General features: G+C 41.2%; 1 long non-coding RNA gene across 1 annotated transcript; it reads left to right on the top strand.

Moving 5' to 3' along the window:
- Positions 1–8662: 8662 nt before the first annotated feature.
- LOC120988943 lies at positions 8663–26446 on the top strand. The gene is made up of 3 exons (XR_005776204.1): positions 8663–8825; positions 24649–24871; positions 26076–26446. It is a non-coding gene; the product is annotated as an uncharacterized LOC120988943 (long non-coding RNA).
- The last annotated feature ends 218 nt before the right edge of the window (positions 26447–26664 follow it).

Genomic DNA, 26664 nt, shown 5'->3' with positions numbered 1-26664 from the left:
ATGACAGGGGGTGATCAGGGAGTCTTCATGGGGGGATCACCCCCCTGTCATTGATCACCCCCCTATAAGGCTCCATTCAGACGTCCGTATGTGTTTTGCGGATCCGATCCATGGATCCGTGGATCCGTAAAACACATACGGACATCTGAATGGAGCCTTACAGGGGGGTAATCAATGACAGGGGGGTGATCAATGACAGGGGGGTGATCCGGGAGTCTATATGGGGTGATCAGGGGTTAATAAGGAGGTTAATAAGTGACAGGGGGGGTGTAGTGTAGTGTGGTGCTTGGTGCTACTTATTACAGAGCTGCCTGTGTCCTCTGGTGGTCGATCCAAGCAAAAGGGACCACCAGAGGACCAGGTAGCAGGTATATTAGACACTGTTATCAAAACAGCGTCTAATATACCTGTTAGGGGTTAAAAAAAATCGCATCTACAGCCTGCCAGCGAACGATGGCAGGCTGTAGATCAACTCGCTTACCTGCAGTTTCTGTGAACAGGAAATCTTGCGTCTCGCGAGATGACGCATAGATGCGTGACTCTGCCTGAGACTGCCGCCTCCGGAACGCGATCCTGCGTTAGGCGGTCCAGAGGCGGTTAATCTCATTCCAGGCGCCAAGCTGCCAAAATCACGTTTATACAATCTCTCCCAACCTGAAAGAGTCGCTATGCTTACTTATATTTCTGAGAGCCTGAGAAAGGGGCACATCTGACCCTCGAAGTCACCTGTTGCCACAGTTAGTTTTTTTTTTTGTTAAGAAAAAAGATGGTTCTTTAAGACCTTGTCTGGATTTCAGGGAGCTGAACCGTATCACAATTCGTGACCTATATCCGCTTCCTCTGATCCCGGACCTGTTTAACCAGATTGTTGGGGCTAAAGTTTTTTCTAAGTGGGATTTAAGAGGGGGCATACAACCTAGTCAGGGTCAGGGAAGGGGATGAATGGAAGACAGCTTTCAATACCCCTGAGGGTCATTTCGTGAATTTGGTTATGCCCTTTGGTTTGATGAATGCTCCGGCCGTCTTCCCACATTTTGTGAACAGCATTTTTTATCATATAATGGGAAAATTTGTTCTGGTGTATCTAGATGACATTTAGATTTTTTCTCCTGATTTCAAGACTCATCGGGACCACCTACGTCAGGCCTTGCTGATTCTGCGGGAGAATAAATTGTACGCTAAACTGGAAAAAGGTGTGTTTGCGGTTCCGGAGATTCAATTTCTTGGTTTTCTTCTCTCCGCTTCTGGTTTTCGCATGGACCCTGAGAAGGTCCGCGCTGTGCTTGATTGGGAGCTTCCTGAGAATCAGAAGGCGCTGATGCGGTTTTTGGGTTTTGCCAATTATTACAGAAAGTTCATTTTGAATTATTCCTCTGTTGTTAAGCCACTCACTGATATGACTAAAAAGGGGGTAGATTTTTCCTCGTGGTCGGTAGATGCGCTTAAAGCCTTTTCTAGTATCAAAGAGAGTTTTTCTTCCGCTCCCATTTTGGTACAACCTAATGTCTCTCTACCTTTTATTGTTGAGGTGGACGCTTCTGAGGTGGGTGTGGGTGCGGTCTTATCTCAGGGTCCCTCTCCTGCCAAATGGCGACCGTGTGCCTTTTTCTCAAGGAAACTCTCCTCTGCAGAGAGAAATTACGATGTGGGAGATAGGGAATTGTTGGCCATCAAATTAGCTTGTTTACCGACCATAAGAATCTGGCCTACTTGGAATCGGCCAAGCGTCTGAACCCGAGACAGGCCAGATGGTCTTTGTTCTTTTCTAGGTTTAATTTTGTTGTCACGTTCCGCCCTGGGGTTAAAAATGCGAAGGCGGATGCCCTGTCACGTTGTTTTCCGGGAGGGGGGAACTTTGAAGACCCGGGTCCCATTTTGGCTGAAGGGGTGGTCGTCTCTGCTCTTTATCCTGATTTGGAGGCAGAGGTTCAGGCAGCCCAGGCAGAGGCTCCTGATCTTTGTCCTCCTGGGAGGTTGTTTGTGCCTCTCGCTTTACGACACAAGGTTTTTAAGGAGCACCACAATACTGTCCTTGCTGGGCACCCGGGGAGTAGAGCCACAGTGGATCTCATTGCTCGGAGATTCTGGTGGCTGGCTCTTCGTAAGAAGGTTGAGGGTTTTGTGGCAGCCTGCGAGACCTGCGCTCGTGCCAAGGTCCCTCATTCACGGCCATCGGGTTCTCTCCTCCCGTTACCTATTCCTTCCTGTCCTTGGATGCATCTGTCCATGGACTTTATTACGGACCTGCCTCGTTCCTCGGGGAAGACTGTGATTCTGGTGGGAGTGGACCGCAAAATGGCGCATTTCGTTCCCTTTCCTGGGTTACCCAATGCTAAGACGTTGGCGCAAGCGTTTGTTGATCACATTGTTAAATTGCATGGCATTCCTTCAGACATCGTTTCTGATAGGGGCACGCAATTTGTTTCCAGATTCTGGAAGGCCTTCTGTTCTTGCTTGGGGATTCGGTTGTCGTTCTCTTCTGCTTTTCACCCGCAGTCGAATGGTCAGACCGAACACGTCAATCAGAATCTGGAGACATATCTGCGCTGTTTTGTGGCGGAGAATCAGGAGGATTGGTATTCTTTTTTGTCCCTTGCTGAGTTTGCTTTAAATAACCGTCGCCAGGAGTCCTCTGATAAGTCACCATTTTTTGGTGCATATGGGTTTCATCCGCAGTTTGGGACATTCTCTGGAGAGGGGTCTTCTGGTCTACCTGATGAGGAGAGATTTTCCTCGTCTTTGTCATTTATTTGGCAAAAGATTAAGGGTAATCTGAAGAGGATGAGTGAGAGATATAAGCGTGTGGCGGATAAGAGACGTGTGCCTGGTCCGGACCTGAATGTGGGTGATCTGGTGTGGTTGTCTACAAAGAATATCAAACTGAAGGTTCCCTCCTGTAAGTTGGGTCCTAAGTTTATTGGGCCTTACAAGATCTTGTCCGTCATCAATCCCGTTGCCTTCCGTCTTGATCTTCCTCAGACTTGGAAGATCCATAATGTTTTTCACAGGTCCCTATTAAAACCTTATGTCCAACCCACTGTACCCTCCTCTTTGCCTCCTCCTCCGATTGTTGTTGATGGTAATCTTGAATTTCAGGTCTCTAGGATTGTGGATTCTCGCATTATCCGCGGTTCTCTCCAGTACCTCGTTCATTGGGAGGGTTATGGTCCTGAGGAGAGGATGTGGGTCCCAGGGCTTTCCATAGGTCTCATTCTGAGAAGGTCGGCTCTGAGTGTCCGGAGTCCACCTGTAGAGGGAGGGGTACTGTCACCGCCAGTTCTGTGAGAAGGTCTGGCAGACATCTTTCTCTACCTCTTGCATGACGTTCTTTGTTTTGGTTTCACTTTGTCATCTCCTTTCCTTCTCCCAGGTGTCACCTATTTAGACTAATCATCTCCCTTTATATTCCCTCCCATACTGCCACACTTTGCGGTTTATACTACTTCCTGGATGAAGTGTTCACTGCTGGAGGCTGCTGATGTTGTTTGCTCAGATAAGTCTTTTCATGTATTGTGTTTCCTTGCTGGCTTGATTCTAGGTGACCCTGACTCCGTCCGCATTAAGTGCAGGGAGATGGTGGTCGTGTCTCCTCACTATTATAGGGTTTTCAGGTGTCACACAGTCTTAGGTACATGGGCATGCAATTGTCTACCATTGAGACCCTTGCATGGGCATAGCAGTCAGGGAGAGCTCTTAGGGTTTTATAGGGCTCACCTATATGCTCCTTAGTTTGGGATCAAGCCAGTCGGACGTTTATTCATAAGTTTCAGCTATCTGCAACATCATCCGTGACAATAGCTCGTACTTCATCAGTCGTCATGTTGGGATGTTTCAGACCGCCCTCTTGTAAAACATGCTTCAAATCATCAATATCTGCTTTGACCGCAAATAATATAGGCATCAATGGCTGGACAACTTAATTGTGGGGTGAAGTCGCTCCTCGTGCGTAGGCCGACACCCCGAAGAGAGAGTTCACACCCACCTGTATTGGTGCGATCTTCATTATCACCACTAACCACATTTTTACTTGTATCTGCAAACCAAACTTTAAGTATAATGTTGCGAAAAAAACGTTGTAAATCAACTTCAAGTTGGAACCAATCAATACCAACTGAGGGGCAGTAGGATAGACCTTTAGATAAGAGTTCAGTCTGTGCATGGGTAAGTACGTGAGAAGATATATTTACCACTACTGATGTCTCTTTCTCACAGTCCGGCCTCTTGCTGAGCATTGTTCCTTTTCTCCATCTGTGTTGTCTCTGTCCCCCACGTCTGGTCCTTTTGGTTCTAGAGTTGCTCCTAAAATAGTCGCCTCCTGTTGTTCTTGTATGGATTCTGTTACCATGGACGATGCTGTTTTGGTTCTGGAGCTGCTTGTGAATTTCTTCATATTATTATAACCTTGTGCTGGCGGACGTCTTTGACCTGTTTGCTCATGCCAGGTATAAACATTACCTCGCTTGTAATCCTCCTCATCCCTCAGCCACTTCCGTCTTTTGATCACTTCTTGTTCCTTTTTAAACTTGTCTAGATACGCAGAACAACTTGAAAGATAAGCATCATAGTCCTGTGTTGAAAGTACATCCTTTAATTTATTATCTGCATTAGCAAATTGTTTCTGTGTGATCCCCAATTCATGCTGGAGATATTCCAGATTCAGTAAAATAATATCTAATGCATATTTGTAGGAAATCTGTGTGAACTGATAGTTTATTTTAAAATCAATAAAAATGATTTTTGATTAAAAAAAAATAAAAGAAATCTGTGTGAACTTATGTGTAAACGGAGAGTCCACTGGAAATAAATTAGGCTTCAACTGAGAGCGCATGCCTCTTGGAATCCTATGCAATTTATAGTACTCGGCCAGAGTAGCAAGGTGTAGCTCCATAGAGGCTAAACATTTGCCATCTGCCTCATAACATTTTTTGAGTTCTCTCACAGATAGGGTAGATAAAAAAGTGCAGTCGCTCACCAAACCATGGAGGATCCTTTCTTCATCCAGCCTCGTATAGGAAAATACATCAGGGGGGTCCATTTCAGATAAACTCATCTTGGTAGGTGATATCAGTTCTAAGCTGCAAAGTCCTAGATATACAAATACAGATAGAGCAGCAGCACAGTCAGATGGTGTGTACAGGGTGCAATTCCTCAAAGAAGGCAGGCTTCTCCTCCACTATAGACACGTCCAAAGAACGAGGCAGCACTCCAAAGTAGCGTGAAAGGGTGATGACCCCAAACTTTATTCCCCAGGCAACGTTTTGGCCTACTCAATGAGGCCTTTGTCAAGCAATACAACGGTGTTCAAACTGGGTATGTATAAATACCCAAATACCAAAAGGTGCACTCAAGACACATGATACAAATTAAGTGATAATGAAACACATGATGAAAATGGCGCATGATCACGTGACATCAAAGGCAATAAATATATTCGCTCATTACAAAAAGTGCATAAATATATTAAAACTCAATTGTTGCATACAGTGAGAAATACTTATTTTCCAGGAATCCAAATCCATGGTTGACAGAACAGAAAACCAGTGGACGGTGCCCATTCTTGTCAGCAGCTTGTGGGTAGTCCAGGATGCGAAGCACCTTCTGTTCTTGCAGGGTCTTTTCCAAAAAGGCCATCTGCATCCAATCTTTCATTAGTTCCGCCTCAGCCTATTGAGGTGGGATAACTGGCTGTGATACTCCCTGTCCATGAAGTCACACAGAAACTCTGACTGCGGCCTCCGCATCAGCCATTGTGCGCTCTGGTGATCGTGGAGATGGTTGTCTTCTCCTAAAGTGACCCTAAGTTGCTTCTCCAATTTGTCAATCCGGCTCATCTTCCCACATCATTGTTGGCCATTTCTGCTGGTGGCATGCTCCCACCATCTTCTCTTGTTGGAATCAGCAGTCTTTTTGCAGGTTGTGACTGGCTCTGCCACCTCATTTCATGGGCTCTATTTGGACTACCAGTGATGTGGTGCTCTGCTCCTGGTGCTCTCTCAGTCTGGTCTCTAAGGTTGGACAGGGCCAGAATCTGTCTTTGGCTTTCTTGAAGAGCGGCAGCAAGCAGCAGCTTCGCCGATAGTCCAGGTCAGGCTTATGGCACTCACTTCCCGCATGGTATGGCTTTTTTTTCCCTTGTTCTCCCAGGAGCAAGGACCACAGACTCTTTGCTCCCGTACTCTGCAGTTCTCCCATGCTTGGCAGATGATTCACAATTCAGGTGCGACTTCTCTGTAATTGTGTTGCGACCCCTTGTGGGGCAGTGTGCGGCATAGAACATGGCTCAGTTCAATTACAGCAAGCATGGTAAGTGATAACATCTACAACAACACTTCTGCAGCACAGTGTGGCTGGTAAATCCACAATGCAGTAATTTTTTTTTCAACTTTATTTTTATTAAATATTTTTTGAGTATACATACAGAAAAGTGTACATGGGGGTATTTCAAAGATACCTTTAAATAGTATAAGACATAGGATATTATTGCACCAGCTTACATAGTAATGAACAAAACTGGCATACAGCACATGTGAAAGAAATTAAAGGAGAAAGGGGGGAAGGGGGGAAGAGGAATAAGTAATAAGTAGTTCTCTCCTTCGGTCTATAAGTGTAAGTCAGCATGGTGGAGATCCCAATGGGTCTGCAAAAACCTGTCCATATTCCCTTGTGACAAAGCTGTATAGTATTCCAATGAGTGTGACAATACAGTAATTTTTAACACAATAAATAATAAACTTTTTTTTTCACTTAACTGTTGTATCAACTTCTTGTACTGAAGCGCACACAGTGCAGTCCTATAGAGGGTAATTTAGGCAATTATATAACTATGCTAGAGTGTGTCAGACTGGAGTTCCTTGGGCCTTTCAGAGGAAATTTTTCTCAGGCCCCAACCACTATATCATCAATAATGTCTAATAGGTTTTGAATCAAATAAATTGAGCCTAGTGGCACATGATTATCTTCAGACAGCTCCAAATGTTTTTTCTCCTGGAGCTGGACCACTATTGAATCAGAGCCTGGCCAACCTGAAGATCCTCTGGTGCTCTGGTGGTCCAACCCTGATGGTAGACAAGAAACAGTTAGGCTACTTTCACACCTGCGTTTAGGTTGGATCCGTCTGGTATGTGCCCAGACGGATCCGCACCTATAATGCAAACGCTTAGATCCGTTCAGAACGGATCCGTTTGCATTACCATGAACAAAAAAAAAAAAAAAAAAATTTTTTTTTTTTTTTTTTTGTTCATGATAATGCAAACGGATCCGTTTTGACTTTACATTGAAAGTCAATAGGAGACGGATCCGTTTGAAAATTGAGCCATACTGTGTCAACTTCAAACGGATCCGTCCCCATTGACTTACATTGTAAGTCTGGACGGATCCGTTTGCCTCTGCACGGCCAGGCGGACACCCGAACGCTGCAAGCTGCGTTCAGGTGTCCGCCTGCTGAGCGGAGCGGAGGACAAACGGTGCCAGACTGATGCATTCTGAGCGGATCCGCATCCACTCAGAATGCATTAGGTCAGTACGGATCCGTTCGGGGCCGCTTGTGAGAGCCTTCAAACGGAACTCACAAGCGGAGCCCTGAACGCTAGTGTGAAAGTAGCCTTATCCTGTAGTTTGGAAAATAATGGTTTTATTAGGTTTTAGATGACCTGGTGTCACGATCAGTGTGGGGGAAAAACTCCACACTAAAAACAGGAGGGAAGGGGAACAGTAACTGGGCCTGGAAACTAGGGAAGGAACAGGTCACCTTCTTAACAACCCTAATCCGGGCCCTAACTACCTATCAATATGAATAGACCTTGAAGGTAGGAATATTCATATGCTGTATACCTAGGCCCTTATATCCCTATAAGGCCCTGGAATGAGGTTAGGACCAGAGACAACCCATTCCTCCCGAGATGGACGAACGGAAGTCTCTTTCTCCGGCCCAGATGCAAACAACAGGGAATATAACAAACACAAACAATAAGAAAAGACAAGACTTATCTGAAAGTAGAAAACTGGCAACTCCAGAAGCATGACAGAGTACAACCGACAAGCTAGTTAGAAGGCAGGAAGAAAATCTATAAACCGCACCTCCAAGAGTGAGAGGCAGCTACTTATGGGAAAAGCAAATTACCAACAAGCAACACCTGAAGCAAGGGGTGTGGCATTCACCAAAACACAGATACAATAAGATCCACAGTGAACTTGTCAATTTAACCCACGAGTTGCCAGTCTCTCCGATCTCCTGGTACCTGCCACGGGAACTTCCGTGACACCTGGTAGAGCATGTATTTTACATTTTTACACATTGGGTGGACTACAATTTCAATAAATCAACCACACCGGGACCAATGTTCTCTACTGATCATCCAGCGGAATCCTGAGCAAATACAATATAGCTATGGTACAATATAAGCCTTCACAGCAGTTTGAGAGGATTCCTTTCATTTAGACAACAAATAAATGATTGTTGCATGTTTTATGATTGTTTAATATACAGAAATGTGTCTGTTAGGACGCAACAAAATGAGCTGTGTAGCTGGAGGGGAGATTTTAATGTACTGGGAGTGGCACATCTTTAATTATACAGCTCCATGCAAATACCAACTTTTATATAATGTACGCTGTCTTATGAAATCTCATAAGTTACTGTCACTAAACTAAGCACACCCATAAAAAAGGCACAGTCACACCGCTCCTGTCCTGACGTGATGGGAAACTTGGAGAGAAGCCTTTTATTGTGATACAAGGAAGTGGTGTTTGAGGAAATGATGAGTACAGGATACTGGGCTGGAGCTTTTCACTTACATATTGGATATCATACCTGCAACTCCTAAACCGTGAGTTTAGTAAATGATCATTTCTATTCTAATCTTTTATCTGCTTCACTGTCTATTATATTTCCTCCTGTGTCACTCAACTTTCTATAACGAAGTGTACGTGTGGACTTGGTGCCAGACATTGGTACGTGAGTAGTGATTATAGTCTTTCCTGTATATTTCCATCTAATTCAAATAGGTTGAAAACCTTTTGGTGGACACATACTTCTACCACAGTTTTTTCATCCTCCTCTATAGGTTAATACCTATCCGCTCTTCATCACTATTGTCGTACAAGACACTTTTGTCACTTAAAGTCCTGTGGCCAGTTATCAAAGATGAGTGTTTGTAGAAACACCCCTCCCCAATAATTGACCTGTGTAAAAGCACACACTGATTCGTTGGTGATCGTGTTTTTCAGCCAGCATCTAAAATAATTGTTCCTGTACTCAGTTTGGCCTGTGCAAGCAGGCATCTGCTGTCCACAAACAATGATTTTCCATGGGGACAAGTGATCACTGCAATCGCTTATCCTTTCAGAGGAGAAGACTGTTGCATGTACCGTAAATACAGCCCTCATCTGCACTAAAAATCAGGCAATTATCATGAACATTTGGTTCTTCCTGATAATTCAAATCACACAACTTAACCCCTTAAGGACTCACCCTATTTCACCTTAAGGACTTGGCCCTTTTTTGCAAATCTGACCAGTGTCACTTTAAGTGCTGATAACTTTAAAACGCTTTGACTTATCCAGGCCATTCTGAGACTGTTTTTTCGTCACATATTGTACTTCATGACACTGGTAAAATAAAGTCCAAAAAAATAATTTTTATTTATAAAAAAATACCAAATTTACCCAAAAAATGTAAAAAATTGCAAATTTCCAAGTTTCAATTTCTCTACTTCTATAATACATAGGAATACCTCCAAAAATAGTTATTACTTTACATTCCCCATATGTCTACTTCATGTTTGGATCATTTTGGGAATGATATTTTATTTTTTGGGGATGTTACAAGGCTTAGAAGTTTAGAAGCAAATCTTGAAATTTTTCAGAAATTTTCAAAAACCCAATTTTTAGGGACCAGTTCAGGTCTGAAGTCACTTTGCGAGGCTTACATAATAGAAACCACCCAAAAATGACCCCATTCTATAAATTACACCCGTCGTAGGTGTTCCACAAGAATTAATGGAAAATAGAGATAAAATTTCAAATTTTTGGCAGATTTTCCATTTTTATAATTTTTTTCCAGTTACAAAGCAAGGGTTAACAGTCAAACCAAACTCAATATTTATGACCCTGATTCTGTAGTTTACAGAAACACCCCATATGTGGTCGTAAACCGCTGTACAGGCACACGGCAGGGCGCAGAAGGAAAGGAATGCCATACGGTTTTTTGAAGGCAGGTTTTGCTGGACTGGTTTTTTTGACACCATGTCCCATTTGAAGCCCCCCTGATGCACCCCTAGAGTAGAAATTCCATCAAAGTGACCCCATCTAAGAAACTACACCCCTCAAGGTATTCAAAACTGATTTTACAAATATCATTAACCCTTTAGGTGTTCCACAAGAATTAATGAAATATAGAGATACAATTTAAAAATTTCACATTTTTGGCAGATTTTCCATTTTAATAATTTTTTTCCAGTTGCAAAGCAAGGGTTAACAGCCAAACCAAACTAAATATTTATGGCCCTGATTCTGTAGTTTACAGAAACACCCCATATTTGGTCGTAAACCGCTGTACGGGCACATGGCAGGGCGCAGAAGGAAAGGAATGCCAAACGGTTTTTGGAAGGCAGGTTTTGCTGGACTGTTTTTTTTTACACCATGTCCCATTTGAAGCCCCCCTGATGCACCCCTAGAGTAGAAACTCCATAAAAGTGACCCCATCTAAGAAACTACACCCCTCAAGGTATTCAAAACTGATTTTACAAACGTTGTTAACCCTTTAGGTGTTCCACAAGAATTAATGGAAAATAGAGATACAATTTCAAAATTTCACATTTTTGGCAGATTTTCCATTTTAATATTTTTTTTCCAGTTACAAAGCAAGGATTAACAGTCAAACCAAACTCAATATTTATGGCCCTGATTCTGTAGTTTACCGTTTTTATTTTTTGCTATTTACAACATTCGTCTGACAGGTTAGATCATGTGATATTTTTATAGACCAGGTTGTCACAGACGCTGCGATACCTAATATGTATACTTTTTTTTAAATTATGTCAGTTTTAAACAATGATTACATTTTTGAAGCAAAAAAAATCATGTTTTAGTGTTTCCATAGTCTGAGAGCCAAAATTTTTTCAGTTTTTGGGTGATTACCTTGGGTAGGGTATGATTTTTGCGGGATGAGATGACAGTTTTATTGGCACTATTTTGGTGTGCGTGTGACTTTTTGATCACTTGCTATTACACTTTTTGTGATGTAAGGTGACAAAAAATTGCTTTTTTTACACTGTTTTTATTTTTATTTTTTTACGGTATTCACCTGAGGGGTTAGGTAATGTGATATTTTTATAGAGCAAGTTATTATGGACGCTGCGATACCTAATATGTATACTTTCTTTTTATTTATGTAAGTTTTACACAATGATTTCATTTTTGAAGCAAAAAAAAACATGTTTTAGTGTTTCCATAGTCTGAGAGCCATAATTTTTTCAGTTTTTGGGCGATTACCTTGGGTAGGGTATGATTTTTGTGGGATGAGATCACGGTTTTATTGGCACTATTTTGGTGTGCGTGTGACTTTTTGATCGCTTGCTATTACACTTTTTGTGATGTAAGGTGACAAAAAATTGTTTATTTAGCACAGTTTTTATTTTTTATGGTGTTTTTACAGTGTTCATCTGAGGGGTTAGGTCATGTGATATTTTTATAGAGCCGGTCGATACGGACGCGGCGATACCTAATATGTATACTTTTATTTTATTTATGTAAGTTTTACACAATAATATCATTTTTGAAACAAAAAAAAAATCATGTTTTAGTGTCTCCATATTCTGAGAGCCATAGTTTTTTCAGTTTTTGGGCGATTATCTTAGGTAGGGTCTCATTTTTTGCGGGATGAGATGATGGTTTGATTGGCACTATTTTTGGGTGCATATGACTTTTTGATCGCTTGCTATTACACTTTTTGTGATGTAAGGTGACAATTTATTTTTTATTTTTCACGGTGTTCATCTCAGGGGTTAGGTCATGTGATATTTTTATAGAGCCGGTCGATACGGACGTGGCGATACCTAATATGTATACTTATTTTTTTTTATGTAAGTTTTACACAATAACAGCTTTTTTAAAACAAAAAAAATGATGTTTTAGTGTCTCCATATTCTGAGCCATAGTTTTTTTGCGATTGTCTCAGGTAGGGGCTCATTTTTTTGCGGGATGAGGTGATGGTTAGATTGGTAATATTTTGGTGGGCAAACGCCTTTTTAAATCGCTTGCTGCTGTACTTTTTGTGATGTAAGGTGACAAAAAATTATTTATTTAGCACAGTTTTAATTTTTTTTTTTTTACGGTGTTCATCTCAGGGGTTAGTTCATGTGATGTGTTTATAGAGCCGGTCTATACGGACACGGCGATACCTAATATGTATACTTTTTTTTTTTCCCCTATTTTTTACCAATTTTCTTTAACTTTATTTGGGGAAAATGAAGTTTTTGTTTATTTTTACTTGAAACTTTAAATTTTTTTGGGGGAAAACTTTATTTTTTCACTTTTTTTGTCCCACTTTGGGACTTGAACTTTTGGGGGTCTAATTGCCTTTACAATGCATTCCAATACTTCTGTATTGGAATGCATTGGCTGTATGAGTAATACTGTGTGTATTACTCATACAGCTTCCGGCCTGTGAGATCCAGGGGCCTGGATCTCACAGGCACGTCACAGGAAGGCAGCGGCGATGCCTCAGGAAGGCATCGCGCTGCCTTCCATGCCATCGGGTCCCCCCTACAGCCGCATGGCCCGCCGGATAAGGTAAAACCGCAAACCGCAGGTCTAAATTGACCTGCGGTTTGCGGCGATCGCCGATGCGGGGGGGTCACATGACCCCCCCTGGCGTTGTGACAGGATGCCCGCTGAAGGATTTCAGCGGACATCCTGTTGCGATTAACCCCCTCCGCGCCGCAATGCCGTTTTAAAGTTAGGACGTACCAGTACGTCCTGGGTCCTTAAGGACTCGGCAAACATGGCGTACCGGTATGTCCTAGGGGGTTAAATAACTTTCCACTGCTGCGCTCCTGAAAGGGAACCTGTCATCAACTTTATGCTGACCTCACTGAGGGCAGTATAAAATAGTGACAGAAATGCTGATTTCAGTGCTGTGTCACACATCAGCTAAAAGTAAGTGGTTGCTGAGAACCAGCATCATAATCATTGCAGCCCAGGCCTTGAAAAGAGTCAAATCTACCTGGGGAGAGTCATGGTTATTCATAATCTCCTGCACTCTCACCCATCTGCTGATGATTGGCAGTTCTCTCCTAGAGAGAAAGGGAGAAAAAGTTTTTGGGCGATTACCTTGGGTAGGGTATGATTTTTGTGGGATGAGATCACGGTTTTATTGGCACTATTTTGGTGTGCGTGTGACTTTTTGATCGCTTGCTATTACACTTTTTGTGATGTAAGGTGACAAAAAATTGTTTATTTAGCACAGTTTTTATTTTTTATGGTGTTTTTACAGTGTTCATCTGAGGGGTTAGGTCATGTGATATTTTTATAGAGCCGGTCGATACGGACGCGGCGATACCTAATATGTATACTTTTATTTTATTTATGTAAGTTTTACACAATAATATCATTTTTGAAACAAAAAAAAAATCATGTTTTAGTGTCTCCATATTCTGAGAGCCATAGTTTTTTCAGTTTTTGGGCGATTATCTTAGGTAGGGTCTCATTTTTTGCGGGATGAGATGATGGTTTGATTGGCACTATTTTTGGGTGCATATGACTTTTTGATCGCTTGCTATTACACTTTTTGTGATGTAAGGTGACAATTTATTTTTTATTTTTCACGGTGTTCATCTCAGGGGTTAGGTCATGTGATATTTTTATAGAGCCGGTCGATACGGACGTGGCGATACCTAATATGTATACTTATTTTTTTTAATGTAAGTTTTACACAATAACAGCTTTTTTAAAACAAAAAAAATGATGTTTTAGTGTCTCCATATTCTGAGCCATAGTTTTTTTGCGATTGTCTCAGGTAGGGGCTCATTTTTTTGCGGGATGAGGTGATGGTTAGATTGGTAATATTTTGGTGGGCAAACGCCTTTTTAAATCGCTTGCTGCTGTACTTTTTGTGATGTAAGGTGACAAAAAATTATTTATTTAGCACAGTTTTAATTTTTTTTTTTTTACGGTGTTCATCTCAGGGGTTAGTTCATGTGATGTGTTTATAGAGCCGGTCTATACGGACACGGCGATACCTAATATGTATACTTTTTTTTTTTCCCCTATTTTTTACCAATTTTCTTTAACTTTATTTGGGGAAAATGAAGTTTTTGTTTATTTTTACTTGAAACTTTAAATTTTTTTGGGGGAAAACTTTATTTTTTCACTTTTTTTGTCCCACTTTGGGACTTGAACTTTTGGGGGTCTAATTGCCTTTACAATGCATTCCAATACTTCTGTATTGGAATGCATTGGCTGTATGAGTAATACTGTGTGTATTACTCATACAGCTTCCGGCCTGTGAGATCCAGGGGCCTGGATCTCACAGGCACGTCACAGGAAGGCAGCGGCGATGCCTCAGGAAGGCATCGCGCTGCCTTCCATGCCATCGGGTCCCCCCTACAGCCGCATGGCCCGCCGGATAAGGTAAAACCGCAAACCGCAGGTCTAAATTGACCTGCGGTTTGCGGCGATCGCCGATGCGGGGGGGTCACATGACCCCCCCTGGCGTTGTGACAGGATGCCCGCTGAAGGATTTCAGCGGACATCCTGTTGCGATTAACCCCCTCCGCGCCGCAATGCCGTTTTAAAGTTAGGACGTACCAGTACGTCCTGGGTCCTTAAGGACTCGGCAAACATGGCGTACCGGTATGTCCTAGGGGGTTAAATAACTTTCCACTGCTGCGCTCCTGAAAGGGAACCTGTCATCAACTTTATGCTGACCTCACTGAGGGCAGTATAAAATAGTGACAGAAATGCTGATTTCAGTGCTGTGTCACACATCAGCTAAAAGTAAGTGGTTGCTGAGAACCAGCATCATAATCATTGCAGCCCAGGCCTTGAAAAGAGTCAAATCTACCTGGGGAGAGTCATGGTTATTCATAATCTCCTGCACTCTCACCCATCTGCTGATGATTGGCAGTTCTCTCCTAGAGAGAAAGGGAGAAAACTAGGTAGAAGACTGTCAGTCATCAGCAGGGAGAACAGGAATTCATGATTGACTCTTTTCAAGGACTGGGCTGCAATGATTTTGATGCTGGTTCTCAGCAACCACTTACTTTTAGCTCATCAGTGACACAGCACTGAAATCAGCATTTCTGTCACTACTTTATACTGCAGTACGGTCAGCATAAAGTTGATGACAGGTTCCCTTTAATATTTTGAGTGTGCTGTAGCAAATATCCTATCAGTATAGATTCTTTTATATATAAATATAATTTTCCTATTGGCTTCTGTGTAGCTGCTGGGTTGTAAAAAAAAGTAACCTGCCGTACTTGATGTGGTGAATATACAACAATAAATAGCAATCAACCTGCGCTTACTAGTGGGCACCTATCACTTCTTGTGGGGTATTGGTGCTGATATCAGTTGTATGCTAGTTTTAATATTAATATTCCAAACCGACTGATACCTATTGCGCCAACTGCAATATAAATAGAAACAAGACTCCCACAAAGAAACTTCTATGCCTTATTCCGATATATACAATTTAGTACAATGTTCCAAAGTGCTCAAAAATAGTCTACTGCAGTCACTTGCCGTGTTTGTATTTATATTTGTAGCGGCCCTGTAGTTTAGTCCTGCAAATGAGCTCCGATGCTTAATCCTGCTTGCTTACCTCTTCGGCTTCTGCACGTGGCGACACCCCGGCTGGTGGCGTTTGCTCGTGTCTTAGAAGTCAGAACGGGCTTCCCGAAGTGTTGGTGTGATAACACACATGTATGGCAGCCTCTGGGAACCAGAAAAAAATCCAAAGGGTTTCAGAGAACTCGATCTTTTTCGTCAGGGATACTGGTCCTTCCATCTTACATGTTGTTATATTTGCCTCCAGGAACGCCCGTTCCAAATTAATTATGGTGAATATTGCATTCATGGACCTCTTTAATTATTGCTAAAATTCCTTTATTAATTATATTTCCTGATTTAACCCCTCAGGTGCCAAACTATCCAATTCATAGATCCATCTGCTCTCTGTCCTAGACATCTGTTTTACATAGTCCCCTCCCCGTGTATCAGGTTAAACTATTTCAATACCACCAAATATTGATCCTGCATGCATCTTTTTGTAGTGCTTTGACAGGGGATGTATTTCTAATTTTTTTCTTTATATTATTTGTGTGTTCACTTATTCTAATTTGAAGTGCTCTTTTGGTTCTTCCAGCATATATTTTATTGCATAGGCATTAAATAAAATAAATTACCCCTGTTGTGTTGCATGTAATGTGATCCTTAATTTCGTGTATTATGCCCATACTTTCTACTTCAAAAATTGGGCTAGTTTTTTCCACTTTCTGACATGGTTTGCACATACCACACAGAAAAAAGCATTTTTTTATTTTTGTTATTAATTGGTCACTTTTTTCTTTACCCATATTTTTTGTGGTTTCAGTTTTAATACTAAGGGCAATCGTGTTTCCTAGATTCCTTGCTTTTCTAAAAGTGAAAATAGGATTTTTCGTTAAACTGTCTCCTATTATCTTATCCTGTTTTAAAATGTCCCAAGTTTTTTTTTTTACAATTTTCCTAAAAAAGCCTACTTTTTTACTATACTTTGTAATTATAGGTACTTTTACTAAATCAGTTCATTCTGCATTCCCCTTTGTCCCAGATGTTCTACTATCTGTTTCATTTGTGTTATTTTTTTTTTCTAGTAGTACGTCTCTTTGTGTGTGCTTCACTTCATGTTTTATTTTCTCTAATTGGGTGCTATGATAGCCTTTTTGTTAGAATTTTTTCTGCCGGTTATTCGCCTCCTTTTTTATATTGTTCCACTGTAGTGCAGTTCCCGCGTAGACGTATGTATTGAATTTTTGGTATGTTTTCTAGCCACCTAGGTAAGTGGCAACTGGTTAATGTAACTATTACTATCAGTAGGTTTATAATAAGTTTTTATTTGGATCTGGCCATTATCTATGAACACCGTGGACTCTAGAAAATATACCTATATCCTACTAAAAGTGGAGGTGAAATGTAGATAAAATTCATTTTATTAATTTCCTGTAAAAACTCCCCCAATGTTGCCTCTTCCCCATCCCATATAAAAAAGATGTCATCAATGAAATGTTTCCAGAGGACCAGATTTGCACAAAGAGTTCCTTGGAAGTACGTACAGTACAGACCAAAAGTTTGGACACACCTTCTCATTCAAAGAGTTTTCTTTATTTTCATGACTATGAAGGCATCAAAACTATGAATTAACACATGTGGAATTATATACATAACAAACAAGTGTGAAACAACTGAAAATATGTCATATTCTAGGTTCTTCAAAGTAGCCACCTTTTGCTTTGATTACTGCTTTGCACACTCTTGGCATTCTCTTGATGAGCTTCAAGAGGTAGTCCCCTGAAATGGTCTTCCAACAGTCTTGAAGGAGTTCCCAGAGATGCTTAGCACTTGTTGGCCCTTTTGCCTTCACTCTGCGGTCCAGCTCACCCCAAACCATCTCGATTGGGTTCAGGTCCGGTGACTGTGGAGGCCATGTCATCTGGCGCAGCACCCCATCACTCTCCTTCATGGTCAAATAGCCCTTACTTTCAAAGTTTTCCCAATTTTTCGGCTGACTGACTGACCTTCATTTCTTAAAGTAATAATGGCCACTCGTTTTTCTTTACTTAGCTGCTTTTTTCTTGCCATAATACAAATTCTAACAGTCTATTCAGTAGGACTATCAGCTGTGTATCCACCTGACTTCTCCTCAACGCAACTGATGGTCCCAACCCCATTTATAAGGCAAGAAATCCCACTTATTAAACCTGACAGGGCACACCTGTGAAGTGAAAATCATTTCAGGGGACTACCTCTTGAAGCTCATCAAGAAAATGCCAAGAGTGTGCAAAGCAGTAATCAAAGCATAAGGTGGCTACTTTGAAGAACCTAGAATATGACATATTTTCAGTTGTTTCACAATTGTTTGTTATGTATATAATTTCACATGTGTTAATTCATAGTTTTGATGCCTTCAGTGTGAAGCTACAATTTTCATAGTCATGAAAATAAAGAAAACTCTTTGAATGAGAAGGTGTGTCCAAACTTTTGGTCTGTACTGTATATTGTTTGGGCCTCCCACCTCCCCATATAGAGGTTTGCGAAACTCGGCGCGAACCTGGTCCCCATCGCGGTCCCCCACGTCTAAAGGTAATACTCGGTCTCATATTTAAAATAATTATGTTTTTAAATAAATATCATACAATCTCCCAGAAATTTGACCTGTTCTGGGGGATATAAATTACTTTGGGTGAGGAAGTATTCAATTGAATACTTACCCAGGTAATTTATACCACCCACACCCCCCCCCCCCTCAGAACAGGTCAAATGAAATATCAGCCTTTGTAAAAGGACCTTAAGTGAACACATAGCTATATAGGAATGGCTTTAAAGATTAAAATGGATAATATTGCACCACTGGATTTTTCAAATGGAAATATCAGCTATTTGTGCATGTATATAATGTGAGTACTCTTTTGAAGACTGGTCAGTTTTGAATTGTAAAGTTGTTTACAGATTTTAGAATTAGCTTATCATCTGAAACTGAGATTCAATTCATATAACATAACTGAGATAGGATTTCTACATACAGTATATCGAATAATTCTAAACACTTATAATTATCTTTCCTTTATACTATAAATCATTTGTTCATAGCCTTCTGGCTGTAATAGACCGTGGGTGTGGGCCCACTGTGCCAACTAACCAGTTTAGCTTTTGGCTAAACCTAAGAGTGTTGTCTTGGTGGTTTCCTGGTATTCACCCTTTAACCTCTGTATAGGGATGTGGATTTTGCTGCAGGGAACCAACCAGCTCCTACCCCCTGGAATAGCCCAGGTGTAGTTGGCAGCTGATCTACAGAGATGCCAATGTGAAGCACCACAGGATATGGCAAAAGGTGTAGTTTGAACACACTCCAAGGTCAGGGCATAATCCAGTGTTTAATACAGATAGCAATTCCAATGTCAGGGCAGGCAGCAAGGAGCGCAATCAGTAGTCAGGCAAGGTATGGTACACAGGAAGTCAGACAAGAGATCCCATCTTCACTGATTACTAGACACTAGAAAACTTCAAAGCTCAGGCAAGGAGGTGGAACCAAAGCCCAGCAAATAGGAAGGCTATCAGCATCTTAGTCAGCAGCTGGACAGGGAGCAAGAAGGAAGGATTAACTCTAGCAGTTTTGTAAGGAAGTTCAATGAAGACAAGTCCCAATACTCACAGGGTGAGTGGAGCGACAACCCTGCCCATCTGGGAAAGCAGGACAGCGGCGGAAAGGGCCTGGCAGCCTAAAACTTGCTATAGATTAAGCCTTTAATTCTATGCACGGGCAACATAATGAATGAAAGAATTAGAAAATTGTAAAGAAGCTACAGCACAGTGTACATAATTCTATGTATATCATTAGTGGAATTAAAAATTCTGCCAATGGAGTGGTGCACAAAGCAGGTTGTCGTTAACCCCTTCCCGACCAGTAAAGTGAGTGGAGCGGGCGTCATAGCCGTGGGGTGCCTGCTGTTTCTTACCACAGATACCCACGGCTAATAATGTCAGTTGCCAACATTTAACACTTCAGATGCCATAGTCAATCTTGACCACAGCATCTGAGCGCAATAAATACCGGAAGTACACCTATACTAAAATAAACTGAGACTAAACAGGTTTTACCTAAAAAAAATATATATTTTATTGCAAATACTGTACAAATTGCATAGATAAAAAAGAGACATGATACATCAGATAAAAATAGTGGACTACAACTGAGGAGGTATTGACAAAGTGTACGTGTAGAGGGAATACAGAGGAAGGCATCGCCGAAACGCGCGTCGGGGTACGTGGCTCTCCTGAGGTGGATTTGCCTATTATGGGTATGTGATACCAATGTAATTTTAGGTATGAGGTAAACACTTAGTGGTGTATTTTTATACACACTTTATGTTATTACTGGGTCCAGGCTCTCCATATGTATGTTCCCCAGCATATTTATCTGTATGATTCAAGTAGCTCTATTTACCTTACTGGCGTGTTGCTATTTGATATGGAGGAGCAACTTGACTAGATATATGCACTTGCACTTTAGTACTATGCTGGGTGCCATATATAAATTTGGCCTGCCTACATGATTTTCTGTATTCCCTCTACACGTACACTATTTACAATAATATATATTTTTTTATTGTAAAACTGTTTAGTCTCAGTTTATTTTAGTATAGGTGTATTTATGTACACTGAGTAGGTTTTTTTGTTAGGGTCTTATTAATTTATAGTGCCCAACACATTGTTTTTGGGTCTATATGTACTCTATGTTTTGTAGCCTGTGCATACTAAATACCGGAAGTGTGCGCTTCGAGTAATGCTCTGGCTCCCCCGTGAGGCAATTTAAATGATTGCTTTCTATAGTTCCCTATGGGAACTATAAAAAAGAGTGTAAAAATAAATAAAGTTTTTAAAAATAAAAAATATTAAAATCCAAATCACCCCCCTTCCCCAAAAATGAAAAAAATAAATACAAATACATCATGGGTATCGCCATGTGTGAAAACGCCTATACTATAAAATATAAAAAATATCTTCCCCATATGGCAAACAGCAAAATGGAAAAAAAAATATCAAAATGTTCGATTCGCTGTTTTTGGTCGCTTCAATTCCAACAAAAATTTAAATAAAAAGTTATGAAAAAGTCGTACACACCCCAGAATGGTATCAATGAAAAGAACAGCCCTGCAAAAAATGAGCCCTCATACTACTCTGTACATATTATTACAAAAAAGTTATAGAAGTCAGAATATGGCAACGAAAAAGTAAAACTTTTTTTTATCAAAATGCAAGAAAAACTATACATATAAGGTATCGCCGGATGCATACTGACCTGTAGAATGATAGTAACTGGGCAGTTTTATTGAACATCGAACGTCATAAATAAAAAAAACAAAAACTGTAAAACTGTGGTGGAATTTCTTTTTTTTCCCAATTTCCCGTTTGTAATTTTTTTCCTGCTTCCCAGTACATCATATGCAATAAATTGGAAAGTACAATTTGTCTCGCAAAAAACAAGCCCTCATACGGCTATGTGAATGGAAAAATAAAAAAGTTATAGCTCTGGGAAGGCAGGGAGCGCAAAACGAAAACTCAAAACCGTGATTGAAAACATTCTCTGTGAGTGTGTATACATAGATAGCGGTCAGTCACTGATAGAGGTACATGGGGGAGGTGTTATCAGTGATTGATAGCATTTTCTGTGTAAGTGTGTATACATAGATAGCGTTCAGTCACTGATAGATGTACATGGGGGAGGTGTTATCAGTAATTGATAGCATTCTCTGTTAAGTGTGTATACATAGATAGCTGTCAGTCACTGATAGATGTACACACGGGAGGTGTTATCAGTGATTGATAGCATACTTTGTGTAAGTATATACAGAAATAGCTGTCAGTCACTGATAGATGTAAACAGGGGAGGTGTTATCAGTGATTGATAGTATTCTCTGTGGAAGTGTATATACATAGATATCTGTCAGTCACTGATAGTTGTACATGGAGGAGGTGTTATCATTGATTGATGGTATTCTCTGTGTAAGTGTGTATACAGAAATAGCTATCAGTCACTAGTAGATGTACACAGGGAGTTCTTATCATTGATTAATAGCATTCTCTGTGTAAGTGTGTATACAGAGATAGCTGTCAGTCACTGATAGTTGTACACATGGGAGGTGTTTCAGTAATTGATAGTATTCTCTGTGGAAGTGTGTATACAGAGATAGCTGTCAGTCACTGATAGTTGTATATGGGGGAGATGTTATCAGTGATTGATAGCATTCTCTGTGTAAGTGTGTGTACAGAGATAACAGTCAGTTGTACATGGAGGAGGTGTTATCACTGGCCTCCGATGCTCTCTCTTGCCCTGCGTTGTATAGCGCAGGGCAAGGGCTGTTTGTTTATATTTTTAAAACTAATAGGCGGCAGCTTCTGTCTAGCAGTGTTCCCGGTGACGTCACCGGCACTGATGGGCAGGCTTTAGCGCTGCCCTAGCAGTTTTACAGGCTAGGGCAGCGCTAAAGCCTGCCCAATAGTGCCGGTGACGTTACTGGGCTCAATGCTAGGCAGAAGCTTTCACCTAGCTTTACCCATGGAGAGCCCGCTACGTCACCGGATTAAAAAAAAAGCCTTTGCCCTGTGCTATTCAGCGCAGGGCAAAGGAGAGCATCAGAATATGGAATCAGGCTGCCACAATGAAGTAAAGCTGGCAGGGGGGGTGCTCTCAGCTAAGATCCTTAATGTGAGGGTGACCCCTGCTGGTTGTAAAGTTAGCTGTGATCCTGCTGTCTGTGTACTAACCCCTTTCTGCCCTGACTGTGGCAGGAAGGGGTTAATTCATTTTGTTTCTTAAAAATATATTTTTTAAAGTCTTGTGTCCTGTGAAAAATAATATCAAATAAATGCAGGTTGGCTCTGAAATTAGTTTTATGCAGTTAGGTAGGCACATTGTTAAAATTGAAAAATTGCCTGGTGAGAAAGGGGGGTAAACACTATGGTAATGAAGTGGTTACACTTTCTATACACACCAGATTATTGTGTATGGGAAGGGTTCTTGACTCCCCTGACAGTAGATGAGGGAGAGAAGAATCAGACAGTTCAATATACTTGACCCTTTTGTCCTCCAGGATATATGCCACTGCCTGACTCTGACATTGGCTTAAAGAGGTTATCTCATCTCTCCGTTACTAAAACGAGATGAGACACAGTCCAGACCACCTCCTGGCCTGGAAACAGCATAGCTTGATGTGCTACGCTGTTTCAGTAGCTCTCATGCATGGCAATGGGAGCTACTGAAATGAGTGCTTTGCTGTTTCCTGTGGAGAGTCAAGAACCACTTTAAGGCTGTATTACACAGTCCAATTCTGCAGGCGATTGTCGGGAGGGAAGTGTTCCTTCCAAGCAATTGCGTGCTCGCTAGCGGAGGAGACCTCCGCTATTACATGCAGAGATCTCCTTCACAGTATGTGAAGGAGCGATTGTTATGCCATTGATTGTCCCCATGCGGTCTAGTTATTTGCCAGCAGCAGATCGTTATTAGACAGCATGATCTGCCGCTGGCAAACCGGGATCTTTCAGCATACTGAAAGATCACGATTGCCCGATGAATGAACGTTTGCTTGTTCATCGAGTAATCGTCTATAGTACTACACTGCCAGATGATCGCTAAGAAGCGTTACTACAAACACTCGTTAGCGTTCATCTGGCAGAAAATCTGCCAGTATAACACAGGCTTTACTCTCCTCGCCCCATAGGCCGACAGTATGACCAGTCCTAGGCAAGTGATCATAACAGCACATAGTGACATCCAGATATACAGTACAGACCAAAAGTCTTCTCATTCAAAGAGTTTTCTTTATTTTCATGACTATGAAAATTGTAGATTCACACTGAAGGCATCAAAACTATGAATTAACAACTGAAAATATGTCATTCTAGGTTTTTGCTTTGATTACTGCTTTGCACACTCTTGGCATTCTCTTGATGAGCTTCAAGAGGTAGTCCCCTGAAATGGTTTTCACTTCACAGGTGTGCCCTGTCAGGTTTAATAAGTGGGATTTCTTGCCTTATAAATGGGGTTGGGACTATCAGTTGCGTTGAGGAGAAGTCAGGTGGATACACAGCTGATAGTCCTACTGAATAGACTGTTAGAATTTGTATTATGGCAAGAAAAAAGCAGCTAAGTAAAGAAAAATGAGTGGCCATCATTACTTTAAGAAATGAAGGTCAGTCAGTCAGCCGAAAAATTGGGAAAACTTTGAAAGTAAGGGCTATTTGACCATGAAGGAGAGTGATGGGGTGCTGCGCCAGATGACCTGGCCTCCACAGTCACCGGACCTGAACCCAATCGAGATGGTTTGGGGTGAGCTGGACCGCAGAGTGAAGGCAAAAGGGCCAACAAGTGCTAAGCATCTCTGGGAACTCCTTCAAGACTGTTGGAAGACCATTTCAGGGGACTACCTCTTGAAGCTCATCAAGAGAATGCCAAGAGTGTGCAAAGCAGTAATCAAAGCAAAAGGTGGCTACTTTGAAGAACCTAGAATATGACATATTTTCAGTTGTTTCACACTTGTTTGTTATGTATATAATTCCACATGTGTTAATTCATAGTTTTGATGCCTTCATAGTCATGAAAATAAAGAAAACTGTGTGTCTGTACTGTACGTAACATTACAACACAGGTGGCTTAAATATCAGATTCCAGCATTTAAGGTCAGCCTCCACAGGGGCCCGTGTATAAAAGTCAGCTGTGTAAATTGCCAGTGTCTTTATCCACCAACCACAGAATTAAGTCTATATATTCTGTACATGTACTCACATTTAGAGTTTTAAAGATTGCTGGTACATATTGCACAAGTAAAGGGCATGTGAAAACATATATGGGTGTGAGTAAATGCTATAAAAATCCCTGGTTCTTTGTATCCCTAGGATCGGTACGTCATCCTATTTGGGGTGTTGATCAATTGTTGCCAAATTTACATCAGCAGGATTAGCAAATCTCCCACACCCATCCACCGTGGCTGAGGTGCATAGTCACACTCGCCTGCACAGCAGAGAGGTGTGATTCATTTGGTTGAAAGCTCTCCAAGTCCTAAAGTAGAAGATGAGTGGTTGTAGTTGTCTGCACCCAGAGACAGACTCAGAGGATGAGGTGAGTGATCCTCTTTGCTCCCAGTTTTGAAAATAATTTATTGTTTCAGGAGGTTCAATGGTTGTATTTACTCAGTATTTAAGTACATAAGCATGCATGTTGAATTACCTGTATACAAAAATCTACTGACCCCGCGAATTCCTGGTTATAACACTGTCCCAGACATTTATTATTCTGTTAGGTCAATACATGAAATAATAATCAGTTGCCTACAAATGAAGCCACCAGGTATATTCATTTCCATGTAAATTTCTTAGTACAGTTTGCGGGGGGCTTGTGGGCAGCAGCTATGACCATAGAATGTTTACAAAAGATTACTACAGACCTATACGTTTAGTATACTGTATGTTATGAAGGTCAAGTATGACTTAAGACTTCTAGAAAACATAGTAAAGGGACAATACACCTAAGGCTACTTTCACATGAACGATTTTTGCAGATCCGTCATGGATTTGCAAAAACGCTTCCGTTACAATAATACAACCGCATAAACGGATCCGGTTGTATTATGTCTTCTATAGACATGACAGATCCGTCATGAACACCATTAAAAGTCAATGGGGGACGGATCAGTTTTCTATTGTGTCAGAGAAAACAGATCCGTCCCCAATGACTTACATTGTGTGTCAGGACGGATCCATTTTGCTCCGCACCACCTCGCGAACAGAAAAACGCTGCTTGCAACCAAACGGAACGGAATGCATTTTGGAGCATTCCATGTCGTTCAGTTCAGTTTTGTCGCTATTGACAATGAATGGGGAGAAAACTGAATCATTTTCTTCTGCTATTGAGATCCTATGATGTGAAAGTAGCCTAAAACAAAAGAGTTTCTGGAAATATGTGAAATAAAGTAGTGATCAGAAGGAAACGTTTTACAGAACTTAGGGATCATATTACGGCTCCACAGGTTTGAAATGGCTTTGCCAACAGAGAACAATATATTTTATTCAGCAGGTATAATATACTTTCATTTATATCTCAGTTTTTTAATTTATGGGTCACAAATCCAAGAGCAAGTGGTTAGAATACTGACACATGAGTTCAATGTATAGCAGCTTCTAGCAGCAAAACCTTTCAGGCCGTCAATTTAATGCAATGTCATAATAATTGTAAAATGTAGATACTGAAAACATAAATACACATTGGACTGTTTTAATGCTCACGTACTATTGCTGACACCAAATGTTTGTTGTTCCCTGACTAGTACAACAGGGTTAGTCCTGAAAAAGAGCTAACAGAGGAGGTGGTGAAAAAGGTGGATGGAGATGTGATCCTGACGGCAGCCGTTGCAGGTGCAGCATACAGAGCTCAGAACAATCGTGATCGTGAAAAAGAACGGCAAAAAATAAGGGAGCGTGAAAAGAAGCGAGATCATGAAAAACAGAAAGAAAGAGAGAAAAATGCGGAAAGGGAAAAAGAGAGAAGAAGGCAAAGAGAAAGACAGAAACAAGCAGAGAAACAGAGACAGAAACAGGCTGGCAAAAGTAGGCAGAAACAAGCAGAAAAACAAAAAAAAAAAAAATAGGAAAATTGTTAGCATACAATTTCTATTGGTTGTGTATTGTAGCAAAAATATCTGAAAAACTGTGTCATACTATGTCACACCTTCTATGTCAGGGATGGACAACCTGCGGCCCTCCAGCTGTTGCAAAACTACAACTCCCAGCATGCCCACACTGCTTACAGCTATTAGCCTACAGCAGGGCATGGTGGGAGTTGTAGTTTTACAGTAGATGGAGAGCCGCAGGTTGGCCATCCCTGTTCTATGTGTCACAGACTTTGCTAATGTGTAT

The sequence above is a fragment of the Bufo bufo genome, chromosome 2 (assembly GCF_905171765.1).
Source record: "Bufo bufo chromosome 2, aBufBuf1.1, whole genome shotgun sequence".
NCBI classification, from domain to species: domain Eukaryota; kingdom Metazoa; phylum Chordata; class Amphibia; order Anura; family Bufonidae; genus Bufo; species Bufo bufo.
Note: the sequence above shows the minus strand (reverse complement) of the source record. Positions and strands in the feature narration are given on the sequence as shown.